At 36.3% G+C, this 14,807-nt stretch overlaps 1 long non-coding RNA gene across 15 annotated transcripts; it reads right to left on the reverse strand.

Annotated features, from left to right (window-relative positions):
• Positions 1 to 1,113: 1,113 nt before the first annotated feature.
• Positions 1,114 to 13,289, reverse strand: LOC130472554 (uncharacterized). 15 transcript variants are annotated; one of them, XR_008933115.1, is made up of 9 exons: positions 13,040 to 13,289; positions 11,834 to 12,098; positions 6,137 to 6,298; positions 5,734 to 6,011; positions 4,947 to 5,108; positions 4,258 to 4,351; positions 4,097 to 4,164; positions 3,605 to 3,698; positions 1,114 to 1,652 (listed from the first exon to the last, which is right to left on the reverse strand). It is a non-coding gene; the product is annotated as an uncharacterized lncRNA (long non-coding RNA). The 15 variants fall into 15 exon arrangements; XR_008933114.1 differs by having other exon boundaries at positions 3,605 to 4,164; XR_008933116.1 differs by having other exon boundaries at positions 3,670 to 3,698; positions 4,097 to 4,351.
• Between the last annotated feature and the right edge of the window lie 1,518 nt (positions 13,290 to 14,807).

Here is a 14,807-nt window from a genome sequence, read left to right on the forward strand (position 1 = left end):
AGAAAATTTAGATACAGAGGCAACACCTTGAGGCAATTCATTTTTTATGGCCTCTAAAAGTGCCTTTTAGCATTAGTTAATTATGATTGCCTCTAAAAGTTATTTTTAGGGTCGGTTAAATTTAGTCTGCCCCTAGAAGTACTTTTTAGCATTAATAAAGTAATGGTTGCTCCTAAAAAGTATCTTTAGTATCAAAAGAAATTAAGTTGTCCCTGAAAAGTACCTTTTAGCATTAATGGAATAATAGTTGCCTCTAAAACTGTTTTTTAGCGTCAATGAAATTTACGTTGTCCCTAAAAATTACTTTTTAGCATTAATGAATTAATGGTTGCCTCTGAAACATTTTTTTAGCATCAGAAAATAATGGTTGCCTCTATAACCTTTTTTTTAGCACCAATGAAATTTACGTTGCCCCTAAAAAGTACTTTTTAAAATTAACGAAATAATGGTTGCCTCTAAAACATATTTTTTTAGCATCAGAAAATAATGGTTGCCTCTAAAACATTTTTTTTAGCATTAAGAAATAATGGTTGCCTCTAAAACTTCTTTTTAGCATCAATTAAAATTTTGTTGCCCTAAAAAGTACTTTTTAGCATTAATGAAATAATGTTTGCCTCTAAAACATTTTTTTTAGCATCAGAAAATAATAGTTGTCCCTATTACTTCTTTTTAACATAAGTTAAATTTTAGTTGCCCCTAAAAAGTACTTTTTAACATTATTAAAATAATGTTTGCCTCAAAAACTTTTTTTTAGCATTAGTGAAATTTAAGTTACCCCTAAAAAATATTTTTTTGCATTAATGAAGTAATGGTTGCCTTTAAAAAATATTTTAACATCAGTGAAATTTTAATTGTCCCCAAACTATTTTTTTAGCTTTAATAAAATAACTAATTTTAACCCTGTGCGATGCACGGATATTTCGTGTTATTTCAATATTGCTCACCAACCTATTATACTACACGCCCCCTCAAAAAAATAAGGGTTGCATAAACTTAATTGTATATATACAAATAGTACATATATACGAAGTACTCGGCATGTCTTAAGCCGACCATTGACAAAACATCGATTTATCTATATCGGTAAATTTATATCTCCACTTTGAGGTACAATGGTAAGCTTAGTTTGTATAGCTTGTCAGTTCACGTATAATTTTAATCTACTGTCTTTTCAAGTAGTTAAAAACTTTACACCACAATGTTTAGCTAGTAGCTTGATATTCAAATGTGTCGCACTTGTCAATCAACCATCATCGGATTTTTTCAAGCAAATTATTAGCTTGGCTGAACAAATTTCCTATTTCAACTTCAATGGTCAAGTTGTTTGAGACTTCTAAAAACGCAAGTTTCTAGCTACAACCAGATGCTCTAATAATTTCTAGATTACTACTACTACAATTATGGATGTCCTCATAATAAAATTTTAAAGATTCAGCTGTAGGTTCCTGAAGTTGCATGATCTGGTTCATCTCCTGCTTTCCTGGCGTGTAATACCAGCAAGTTGATCAGCTAGCTTGTTCCTTTTCCTATCCTCCAACTGAAAGTGAATCTCTGAGAAGTGTTGCCTCAGTGCGCTGCCCTGCAATCATAAGGATATCTCTGAGAACTTGCTTCTGCTATATGAGGAATCAATGCAGGTTGATCAAAATTTCCTGAAGGCGACATACATTTAAAAGTTTGGTCAATAGTAAAAAAATAACACATTCCAGCATTAAATGACAGAATCGTGACAAAAACCCAAAAGAAAATGAGGTTTATACATTAAAACCCAGCCATAAGGACAACTAATCCACAAATTAGCTCTCTCAATGAACACAATAACAGGAAACAGTTACAAAAATGATATATTCAATCGATAACAAATGTTAACCTGCAGAGGGATTCCAGTGAGGGTTCCTTCACTTTTATATCTACATTTAGCAGAAGACAGATATGTCGGGCATGAATGCAATACATCCAAATAGATGTTATGCGGTCTAAGAAAAAATACACAAACATGGTCGGGTATGGTTGTTGGATTAAGGTATAGATCCAAGAGTGGAGCATGAAATATTATCATATAAAGCCAACGCTCATGGTTATCAAACAGAAACTAATAACTCATTAAATTCTTCTTATAGATAGAACAATGAAACAAACAAGAAAGGTCAGATCCTCCTCCTAGATTTCACTCAATAACAGCAAGCTTGAAGTATCAATGCCTTTATGAATATGAAGCATTTCTGGCTGCCAATCAAATTAAATTAACCAGGTGGGAGTCTAGTAAATATTTCACCCTAACAACTTTCAAAAAATTATCAGATCTATTATCTTCCAACCATCAAAGGGCGAGGGTAAGGGTTTCATTCGCATAAAGCCTTAAAAGAGGTAAAGAGATTTTACAGATGCAAAATGATTTAATGACCTATAAGTCTTATAGGACCAATTGGAAATCGTACATGCAGAAGTTCCAACAACACTCAGGGTAAAATAAGCTGATGTATAGAAAAAACAGAGAGCAAAATGACTAAAATGCAGAGTGCCATATGTTAATACGAGAAATTCAAATATGGTAGATGTATACTTTTAGAAGAAATGGAGGTAGTATTTTATTTTAGGTTAAATTTGTGTGCAAGTTCACAGGATATATAAACTGGTGAAAGGTTGGACATTTTAGCTACTGACGACTCCTTCAGATAGTCTCACAGTAATAAGTAGGAAACAACTTATGGTCTATTCTATTTCTTTCTGTCAGAAAGTAGATTAAGCCGAACATGTTCTGAGAATGAACATATAACAAATTGTTACATTACAACTCAAGGCACCAAACCTAATGAGCAACAGCACAGTAGTCGAGCACAACCAGGGTGGAAGTTGCAGTGCTTTGCTCAGCTAGTGCCATATAAACGCACTTCTAGAAATCGCTTAAAAACGAGAATCCAAACTGTCTTAAAAAGTTAAAAGCTCTCTTGAAGTAACTAAGATGAAAAAGAACACCAAAGTAAGACACCTATAAAGCATATTGAAACATATTATAAGTACTTGGTCTTAAAATCTCTCTTATAGTAACCAAAATTCTAACGAACTATAGATGGCGTAAAGTTAAATTATTCAAGTCAAGCTTCTCATGCAACAAACTGTTTGCAGTTGCAGATAAGGCTATAACATCTGAGTATCCGACCCCTGCGTGCTCACAACCAGAAAGAAAATAGTGTAGTGTTTACCATAAAATAAAAGGATAGTTCAACTCAGACATCAGACATCAAGTAACCATTGAAGCAAAGAGGCATACCTAGAAGTCTCGGGGCACTTGATAACTAATGAATATTATTATTAAGACTAATATCAAGAGTTTAATATCAAGACTAATATCAAGAATTTAAGAAGAAATATTAGACTAATATTCTTTTGTATTGAGTCATGTTGCATGAATATTAGTTTTTGGCTTTGCTGGTGAATATTAGTCTTTTGCAAAGACAGCAGAATTTTAAACGCAAACTGGATTCAAAAGAAAAAAGAAAATATTAAACGCAAGACAGCAGAATTTTCCTTTTGAATCCAGTTTCTCATGTTGCATAAAACCTTAATTTATCTACACTCTTTATCAATATAAAGGAAATTATACCATCAAAAGGATTGGCAATAAACCAAGACTGGTTATCAGACTGAATGTCCAATAGAAGGAGTTACCTCAGCAATGCAGAGGTCTTTAAGAACAGCTGCAATGACACACACTGCATAAGCATCGTAGTAGAATAAGCAGATAAATATATAAAGCAGAACAACCGTTGTAATAGACCAAAATAGTGATTAATGAAGCCAGTTTTTTTCAATTTCCATCTCTTTTATTTCATCTATCATTACAAATAATTCACAGGCTAACATCTAAGCTGAAGACTAAATGTCAGACCATCATCAGTAGTTGAATCATCTCAGACCTGACACGGTCCTCTTCTCAAACGGTTCTGAATCCTTCTTGTTCAAAAATTCAGTCGCAAAATTCAGTCGTGTATAAACAAAGTAAGCACGTAGTTTTTCCATTGTCGAAAAACCAACTTGCAAATAACAATAAACCAAGATAAAGATAACAACTTGCAAATATTGAACGCAAAGATACCAGAATTTTGCACTTGGAATATTGCACTTGGGTCGCCTGTGCCATTCCAGTGCAATAATAATCATGGCCTGAAAATAATCAGAAATGCAACATTATTCCACATTCAGATTAAGATAACAGAAGAGACTGTTGCCTGCAAAGCCAAAATAAAAAAGCTCCACATTCTGTCAAACTTCTGAAGACGTGCCAATACGTTTGAATCTCAACGAAGTTAACTTTTCCAGTCCACCGATCCCCTTGAGCAGTTTTGTTTTCCTGAAATAAAAAAAATAAAAAAATTATATTAGATTGTTTGACAAATGTAGACAGGCACAGACAAGATTCCCTTTTTAGATTCAATAAGGCAGATCCAGCATTTCAGCGACATGAAAATAAGTCAAGTTAAAACTCATTCCGGATATTCTAGGGTTTCAACTTCCAAACATTCCTTTTCAAGAACAATGATGTATGAACTAACAAACAGTTACCGACCTTGAAGAAAAACTCTCAACAAACATTATATTGACTACATAAGTGCAAAGGAACCAATGCCTGTAAGAAAAAAAAAACTATTCACCGCTTACAACCAAGCTAAAAGGTGATAAGCTGCCTCTTTATTTCTATACCAGGCAGGCACTTGAACGTCCATAACTAGATTCCAGATGACGCCACGGTCAATGAGCTCAAGTAAGAATGTCCTATCCGGTTATATTAGTCAAACTAGTTCTGCATTATTTCCTTTGAATTATGCGAAGTTTCCTTTGTCATAAATAAAGTACACTAAAAATAAACTAATTGTGCTACAGCTCATAATCACAAGCCTTAGCTAACACCCTAAAATTAAAGAAAGTTGAACACTATGTCTAAATACCTGATCATGCGAAGAGACGCTTTGCCTCTCTTAATCATATCAACCAAAACTAAAAGAATATCCACGCCTGGTTTAGCTCGAATGTATTTTCTGAGTTCTTGAAGTCTTGTAGCTGACTGATCAGAACCTATAGATTTGGTTATGTTCAGCTTTGCTTTGGTCCTGTATTAGTTTAGCAAATGGTGAAGGTTACTTCAAACACCTATAGAGATGTTCACAGTCTAACTACAAAATAAGAACCATTAAATTAGTTCTTTACACAAGGTTCAAATGTGTTCACAGCCCAACTACCAATCCCCATCCCCTTTCATACGAAATGGGCATCAAAGTTCTCAATACGCGCTACAAGCCAGATCTGAAGGAATGAATGAATACTACCTACTAGCATAATTAGCAATTAACAAAATCCAACCTAATTTATAATTAGAATTTGCATACAACCATTTACTGTATGAATTCCAAATCCATGTATGGCGACAAAATTTTACCAGTATTTATGTGAAACAGACAGATGAGCTTAGAATAAAGCAAACTGTATAATTCAAATTATGCTACAAAAACACAGCACACAAAATAAGATGCACTCGCTTATTTGTAGGTTTAAACAGATTAATTTGTTCAAACACTTGTAGATATGTCATTATATTAGTTGTTTACACCAGGATCAAAAGTGTTCAGTCCAACTACATTACACCTCACTATAAATTATAAAATTGAGGGGCTTTAAAAATCAACAAAATACTAACATGAAAGTAGGATATCAGGGCTATGAGAAGTCAGAACTTACAAGGAAATATTCACTGTGTTGCCACACCAAACATGGGATTTTGATGTCTGCTGCATATGAAGAATGACAGAGCTTGGGAGCTTCTGGCTTCAAACTTATCTCTTTCCGACCTTTATATTCGACTATAGCAGTCAAGTGACAACAAATATTTTTTCTCTTAGCCTTATGACCCTAGTGCCAAATAAGATTGCACTATCCCTCGAAAGAGTATTAGCGTTAAGACCACAAATAATTTCACCAGCATTGCGGTTCTTGCTTGACTATTCTCATTATTTCACCTGATCAAGAGATAACTAAGTCAACATGCTTTCAGAGAAAGACATGTATGTACATTTGAATGCAAGTCATGCCATCTACTGTTAAAAATTATCTAATAGGGAAAAGGAATATATACAGGGAGGACCTGGAGGCTCACAGGGAGATGCAGGAGCTGAGAACTCATTCGGATGTGGAAATGTGAGAGATTTCAGGGGCATATTGAAGTTCAAAGGCTTGTCGATCCTCGAAACACTACTGTTGGGTAGCGATACAGCTACACATTCCTTTCCTGACCACTCTGCTTCGTCTGTAAAAGAAGCCAATCAACTATAGATGAGTGAGAATAAACAGAACAATATAAATTCAAAAATCGAACTTCAGCTCTATTTCCCATTAGCATACTCATTTGACCAGTATCAACTCTATTTTCGGGGATCTCAAAAACAGACAGGTCATATAAATTGCTCATGTCGTCTTCTCTTGCTGAACTTGTGTTTTTGTTAGTCATGAAGAATGGCTAACAGAAAATCTGTTGTAGGAACTACTTTAGGCCCGCTTATTGGTATTCCCTTGCCTTGGAACATTATCAACATTTAGTCCTACCTCAGACGATTTTTCCACATTACACAAACCATCTTTCCTTTGAGTGACATTAAACTCAAGAGGAGATTATGATTTATGACTATTGGGTTTATTACTAGAAATAAAGCCAAAAATATCTTCATTTGATCATTGAAAAAAGATCTAGAAGGGCTCGTTTAATAAAACGAATAAGAGAAGCTTTTGCGGGTTCGAAGAGGATTCTCTCCTCCTTCGTCGCCATGGCAAACACGCGAAAGCAATCCAAGAAAAACAACAATGGTGGAAGCAAATCCAAAACAAAAACACCACAAGCACAATCGAGAGCAACAAATAAGACTAAATCCCAGGAAAAGCTTGCCAAGAACCCTTCAATGGAGGAATGCGATGATATTTCCATAAACTCAGAGGAAAACCCAGATGATCAAGCTTTCGATCTGAATGAGATTTTGACACCAAAATCAAGCCTACAACATTTACAGCAACAATCGCAAGTCCGAGGAGAATTCAATGCCTGGCTAAATGGACTCAATAGTGGTAAGGATGCTCGAACCCACTTTCAATCGAATTCGAAATTTGGCGCGAATGCTACTAGGTTGAGTATTCCTGCGATTGAAAATCAATCCCTGACTATGAATAAACCCATTAATCTCACTAATAATGAAAATCTGAGTAGTAATGAATGTAACCCAATCCCATCCCCTGTTTTACCCTCTGTGGTGACAATTGATTTTGATGACATTAAAGAGGAACTTGAATTCTGGGAATCAGCTGTTGTTTGTTATGTGTTGGGTGCAAACCCTCCACAAAATGTGATGGAAGGATATGTGAGACGAATTTGGGGTAGACAAAGTTTCTCTGGTTGGGAAAGGCATATACCTGGTTCGTTTTGCAACTATGGAGAATTGTGAGAAAGTTCTCCAGAGTGGTTTCCAGTTCTTTGATTCCAAACCATTAATTGTGAATCCATGGTCACCTGACATCAATTTCAGTAAGGACCCTATCAAGAAAATCCCAATTTGGATCCAATTGCAAGGCTTGGATGTCAAATACTGGGGGGATAAAAGTCTCACCAAGATTGTTAGTCAACTTGGTACCATGCTCAAAGTTGACCAGGCTACAAAAAATAGGGATAAATTGTTGTATGCAAGAGTCCTTGTGGAGGTTAGTGTGGACCAACCATTCCCAGAGATGATTCACTTCATCAATGAAAAAGGAATCCAGGTTGACCAACAGGTCAAATATGACTGGTTGCCTATATCTTGTACAATTTGTGGGGGTATGGGGCATGACAAGGTCAAATGCACTAGGAAACCTGCTGGACATACTAGAAAGGTATGGATTCCAAAACCTATTCAGCAGGAAACAACTACCACTCAACCTATACAACCCGTGGAACCAGCCAATGTGTTTGTTCAAGCAACCAAGTTCAGTAGAATAGTGGGACAGCAGTTGAAACTAGTGGTCACCTCAAACACATACCAAGCCTTGTCTGAATCTGATAATGAAGTGGAAAGTGATGTTGAGGTGTCTATGAAGAATCATGCTGGTAGTGGGCACTCATTAGGCAGGGGGGTGGCATCCCCTAGTCCTAATGGATAAAGTGCTATGTTGGAATGTAAGGGGGATCAATAGAAAAGATAAACAAGCAGATGTGAGATCAATGATTCATTCTCACACAATAAAACTCTGTTGCCTCCTGGAAACAAGAGTAAATTCAACCAAAATGGGTGATCTGTATCTTAACATTTTCCCAAATTGGTGCTTTACTTCTAATCTAAGTCATCACAGAAATGGTAGAATTGTCCTAGCTTGGGACCCTGATGTGTTTCAGATGAACATTATCCATATGTACAGTCAAATGATTCATGGTTTTGTGATCCCTAGATACTCTGGAGTGGGATTTTTTGTCTCTTTCATTTATGGTTTTAACCTTGCAACTGAGAGAGAACCATTATGGGCCACTTTATGCACTCTGGCTGGCATGATCCACTCTGCTTGGGTGATCATGGGTGATTTCAATGCTGTAAAAGAAATAGAGGACAGGATTGGCTCTCCTGTGAAACTGTCAGATATCCAGCCAATGAGAAACTGCATGGCTAAGTGTCAACTTACAGAAGTAAAAACCATAGGCAGACTTTACACTTGGAACAACAAACAAGATGGTGGTAATAGGGTGTTCTCTAGAATTGACAGAGTTCTCTCCAACTCTGCATGGGATGTTATGTTCCCCAATGCAGAAGCTTTATACCTCCCTGAAGGCACCTATGACCATTGCCCCATGGTTCTGAGTTCCTACCCCACCATACACCAGAAGAAGCCATTCATATTTTATAACATGTGGACATCATCAGATGAGTTCATACCCATTGTGGAAAGGAACTGGTCAAAATATATTTATGGTTGTGTGATGTTCAGAATCATTCAGAAGCTGAAATGGATCAAGCATGATCTGAAGCTCCTAAACAAAACTGGTTACAGCAATGTTGAGGCAACCAAAGTTCAGATGCAAGCCCATCTGGCTGAGATTCAGGATAAACTTCACTCTGATCCCACCAACATTGATTTATCTACAGAAGAGAAGAATGCTGCAGCTGCTTACAGGAAAGCACAAGACAACCTGTTGTCTTTCCTACACCAAACAGCCAAAGTGCATTGGCTTGAAAAGGGAGATGAAAACACCAAAGCTTTTTATCAGAGCATCAAACAAAGAAGAAAATACAATACCATCCATTCCATTCAAAATGCTGCAGGGGTGTAGGTGAATTCACCTAAGGAGGTCCAAGTTACTTTCTTGGACTTTTACAGGAACCTTTTTTGCTACAAAAAAGACAACAGGATTCCCATCCGGAAAAGCATCATGGATAGAGGGCCAAGGCTCACTGAGACCCACAGGAATTTTCTCACTTGTAAATTCTCTTTGAATGATGTCAAGAGAGTTTTGGATAGCATACCAAGCAATAAAGCTCCTTGTTTAGATGGATTCAATAGCCACTTCTACAAAAGTTCCTGGGACATCATCAAGAATGATCTCCTTGCTGCAGTTAATGACTTCTTTGAAACTGGGAAAATGCTAAGAGAGATTAATGTCACTTCAATCACCTTGATCCCAAAAATAAATGTTCCTTCTTCAGTCAGTGATTTCAGACCAATAGCCTGTTGCTCAGTTCTGTACAAATGCATATCCAAGCTTTTGTGTGATAAGTTGGGTTCAGTGCTGCCAGATATCATTTCTCCTAACCAGGGAGCTTTTGTGAAAGGGAGATCCATTCTCCACAATGTCCTGGTGTGCCAGGATATAATCAAGATGTACAGGAAAGGTCAACTTCAAGCTAACTGTATGATGAAACTGGACCTCAAAAAAGCTTATGATACAGTTGAGTGGGACTTTATTGAGGAAGTTCTACTGGACCAGGGTTTTCCTACTCATTTTATTCAATTGATCATGACTTGCCTGACAACCACTCAATACTCAATTCTGATCAATGGAACACCTACAGAACTGATTCACCCAAGAAGAGGGTTGAGACAAGGTGGCCCTTTGTCACCATTGCTTTTTACTCTTTGCATGGAGTATCTCACAAGAGAAATGACATCCATTGGTGATCAAACTGAATTCAGATTCCACTCTAGATGCAGAAGATTAAAGCTTAACCACCTTTGCTTTGCAGATGACCTTCTTCTATTCTGTAAAGGTGATGCTCAGTCTGTGAAATTAGCTCTGCAAGGTTTCAAATGGTTTTCTGACAGCACTGGGCTAGAGGTTAATGCCAATAAATCCTCTCTTTATTGCTGTGGCATGTCTGTTTCTCAGTCACAGGAAATGGCCACTCTTACTGGTTTCAAGCTGGGGTCTCTTCCTTTTTCTTATCTTAGTGTTCCAGTCAGTCCATGGAAAATGAAAGCTAAGGATTGTGATTGCCTCATAGATAAAATGACCTCCAAAATCAAAATTTGGAGCTCTAGGAATCTCTCCTTTACTGGTAGAGCTCAACTGGTGAATTCTGTCCTGATGAGCATCTGTGTATACTGGTCTCAAATGTTTTTGCTTCCTAGTGCTATACTTAAAAAAATCAATGCTGTATGCAGATCTTTCCTCTGGTTTGGCACCTATGATGATAGCAGACCAGGAGCAGTTGCCTGGGATAATTTATGTCAACCAAAAGCACAGGGGGGTCTTGGGTTTAGGAACATCTTAATTTGGAACCAAGCAGCTGTTGGGAAACAGGTATGGGCTATTGCTCAAAAGCAAGAAAATCTCTGGGTCAAGTGGATCCATACTGTCTATGTGAAAGACAAAGATTGGAGCCAGTTCACTGCCCCCACTGCTGCTAGCTGGGTAGTGAAAGTTCTATGCAAAATCAAAAGCCACTGCAATCACCAATTCAACTCTACTCAATGGCTGGCTAAGCCCAAGTACTCCATCAGGGGCACCTATAGTGAGCTTTGCAATCAAGGAGCCAAAGTTCAATTGCAATCATATGTCTGGAACAGGTTGAGTGTTCCTAAACATAGATTCATTCCATGGCTTGCTCTTTTGGACAGATTAAAGACTAAAGACAGATTGTATAAGTTAAATATCAGCACTGATGATTTGTGTCCTGTGTGTGGGACTGGCACTGAATCCACAATGCACCTCTTTTTTGAGTGCTCATTTGGCACTGCTTGCAGGCAACAGGTCTTGGCCTGGTTGGGATTCCAACAAGGCAGAAACTCCATGTTACCTCTCTTGAAGTGGATCCAGAGATATGGTAGAAGCAAAGTTCATAAAACCATCTTATACACTGCAATTGCATGTCTGGTGTACCACATATGGAAGGCAAGGAACTCTGCAGTGTGGAACTTGAAGGTTCCTAGTATCAAGTGTATTGTTCAGTCTGTACAAACTGAAGTGAAGGGTAGAGTCACTAATCTCATAAGTAGTAAAGCAAGTACAAGGGATAGGGACAGGTTTTTCAACCTGTAAAGGGTTGGTCTGTTTAGCTAAGGTTTCTTAGCTTTTTTGTTTGCTCCTGTTTCCTTGTGATAACAGGTTAGCCTGTGTGTAAATTGTTTTGTGTGATCAATAAAATTTATTACTTGCTTGCCAAAAAAAAAAAAAAAAAGATCCAGAACAAATTAAACAAACCAAACATAAGATGAACATAAATCAAAACATGTTGATTATCAATTAAATCATAATTGAATAAGCTTATCTAAGCAGCAAAAAAACCAACTTAAATCAGGATTGATGGTAATAGATCAGGGAGATAATACAACTCACCCAGGAAATACGCCATTGAAGACCCCAGGTACAATCTGCAAGGAGTTCGGGCCAGGCCCATCACTGAAAGCTTCTACCCCATTTGAGCATTTTTCTTAAGCATCTCGGAAACCTTCAACCTTGCTGAGTCCCACACACTCGCCTCCATCAACCAGTAGGAGTTCCACCCATTAACATACACCCTTTGATCGTCATGATGATGACAATCATGGCCGTTGATTTTGATGAAATTGGTAGGAGTTCGGGCCTTGCAGCTTTTAATGAACTGATGGTTGACATGGTAAACCAAACGATAAGCCATTCGCGAGATTGTTCCATAAAATATACAACTTCTACAAATCAGATTGTTCATTAGAAATACTGTCACAAGACTCACAACACATAAAAATAGTACACAGGTAAAAGAACCTAAGACACAAATAGAGCATGATACCACTTGTAAACATATACAAAGTAGTAACTATAAGAAGACCCAACAAACTAGAACTAGATCCATGTTAAGTTTAGGACAAAAGGTTAAGTTTAGGCAAAATCAGAAAGCAGTGAACCAAAATCAGCAGCACTCAAGTATCCTAGGTAGGCTAAAGCACTTAATTATAATAGCTGCGAGTAATAAGCGTGCATTCTACACAAACAGGTAATACAAAAGTTCAGAAGTTTGTAACGACCTCAAGTCAGAATACCAGCATAAGGCACTACTTCCCTACCACAATTCAAGGTTGCATTCAGAGTTAGCAAAGTCTTCATCCCTGAATTCCTAACTATATAAAAATTAAAAAAGGTAAAGGAAACGAAAACCCCACTTAAATTGGAAGAAAAATGATTATATTGGATTACATCTCCCTCAAAACTCTCAAATTTCAACTAATCAATCACAAACATTAGTTTCAAGAATCCCTCAAAAGAACAAAAACTATTGGATTGCACCCAATTCATGGTACCAATACACGAAGGTTCATCCACAATCCCATGAAATAAACACAAAATTAGACCGGTCAAGTGTTCGACGAAATGACCCAAAGAAAAATTGTAAACAACAAGAACATGTATTTAAATCATCACAACTCACTGTGGAGAAAAATTCATTCTCATAAGAGAAACTATCCAAATTTCAAAATCTACAAAATTCAATTACGAATAACAAAAAAGCAGCATAACTTTCAAATCAATTGAAGACTAACGAACAAGATTGAAGAAAATAATCACCCGAAAACTATGCGGACTTGTGATAATCTAATCCCTTGAGATGAATGAAATCAAAATGAAACACCACCAGAGTTATCAAACCATTTCCTGTTGTTAACGAGTAAGAGCTCTCTCGGTAGGATTTCGAGGGAGAATTGGGTTCAGAATTTGCGGAGAATCAAGTTGAGTTCCTAAACCTAGATCCAGAAGAAATGGCGCTGAAATGGGTAAGCGAAGAGGGAAATGAATTTTTTGAGCGAAATTCGCCTAAGAGAAGGGCGGGTAGTATAATTGGGTATTATACTATTAGTTTTGAGTTAAATTCGTGAAAAGTGGGCGGGTAGTCTAATTGGATTTTATTCGATCTCTATTATTGGAGCTTAATATGACAATTTCAAACTAATACGATTTTTAATATTATATTTATTATCTTTTCTTTATTTAGAAATAGTTGTATTATTTTAATTTTTATATTTGTAGATATAGAACTTTTATTGTTAATATCTTATCTTTTTTTTTTTATCAATTTATGTACTTGTAAAAAGAGAATCAAAGTTAATATATGAATAGTGCACAATGTCAAAACGGGCTATTGAAATGAATTCCATCGGCATTAGCGAGCTCCTTAAAACTAATTACGGTGTTTGTGGAGTATATGATTTATTATAGCTAGAAGGAAATTTCCCGCTTAAATTTAACTAAAAGAGTACGACTTGCGGACGTATTATTTAGGGTTAACATATACCACTTGTGGCCATCTTTTTTCTATTTGTTTATTACGTACTCTCATGTCCAGAGCAAAATCGATATGTCTAGATCATATCATCCAGGTCATGTCAAAATCAGAATCAATTTGTCCATATCATGTCTAGACCAAAACCAATATGTCCATATCACCCATCTAAGTCATGTCAAAATCAGAACTAGTATGTCCAGATCATGTCCAAACAAGAACCGATATGTCCAAACCAGGAAAAAAATTGTCTACATCAGAACTGTTATACTCATCTCAATTTTACGTGTTGCCTATACTGGTTTATTTGTAGGAAGTTGAACAGAGAGAAGAGTATGAGGAGAGAAAAAGAAATGTAAGAGAATAGAGAAGAAAATGTGGCGTTTATGTTCATAATGTTATGTTTTGGAAACGCGAAAACGTGTCTTATATTTGAAAATAAACATTATTCAATTGTGTCCTATATTATAATTTTATTTTTCTCTCCGATCATAATTTTATTTTTATGATTGAAACATTTATTGAAGGTTTTGTTTGAGTGTTTTTTTGATAAAATTGTCATTTAGGCATCCTTTTGAGATAATCGACAATAAACTATAGAATGAATGTAAGTCCTGCAGCCTCTTGTTGAAGCTTCCAAGGAACTCTTCAACTTATGAGATTATGTTAGATGCTTGGTATATGAAAGCATCAAGTAATTATTTCAAAAATAGGAACCTTATGTGTGAAGTACTTAATTAAACCTTGTATTGAGCGTATAGGGAAACATCAAAATTAGCCATTCTGTTTTTTCTCCATGTTAATGTTGCTTAAGTTGAGTATTTATTAGATGAGAAAATTATGTGTTTGCTAATTGAGTAATGTTGTTCAGGAATTGAACTTTTGCCAGAAACGGAAATATGATTCATGACAGAAATACAAATATTATCGAAGTCGAAAATACTGTCGTAAACGGAAAAATGATTCGTTTCGGAAAATATTAAACGGAAATAGAAATATTGTCAGAATTAGAAATATTACCGGAATCGGAAATATTGTGTAAATATTGTTCAAACC

Source organism: Spinacia oleracea, chromosome 4 (assembly GCF_020520425.1).
Source record: "Spinacia oleracea cultivar Varoflay chromosome 4, BTI_SOV_V1, whole genome shotgun sequence".
Lineage (NCBI taxonomy): Eukaryota > Viridiplantae > Streptophyta > Magnoliopsida > Caryophyllales > Amaranthaceae > Spinacia > Spinacia oleracea.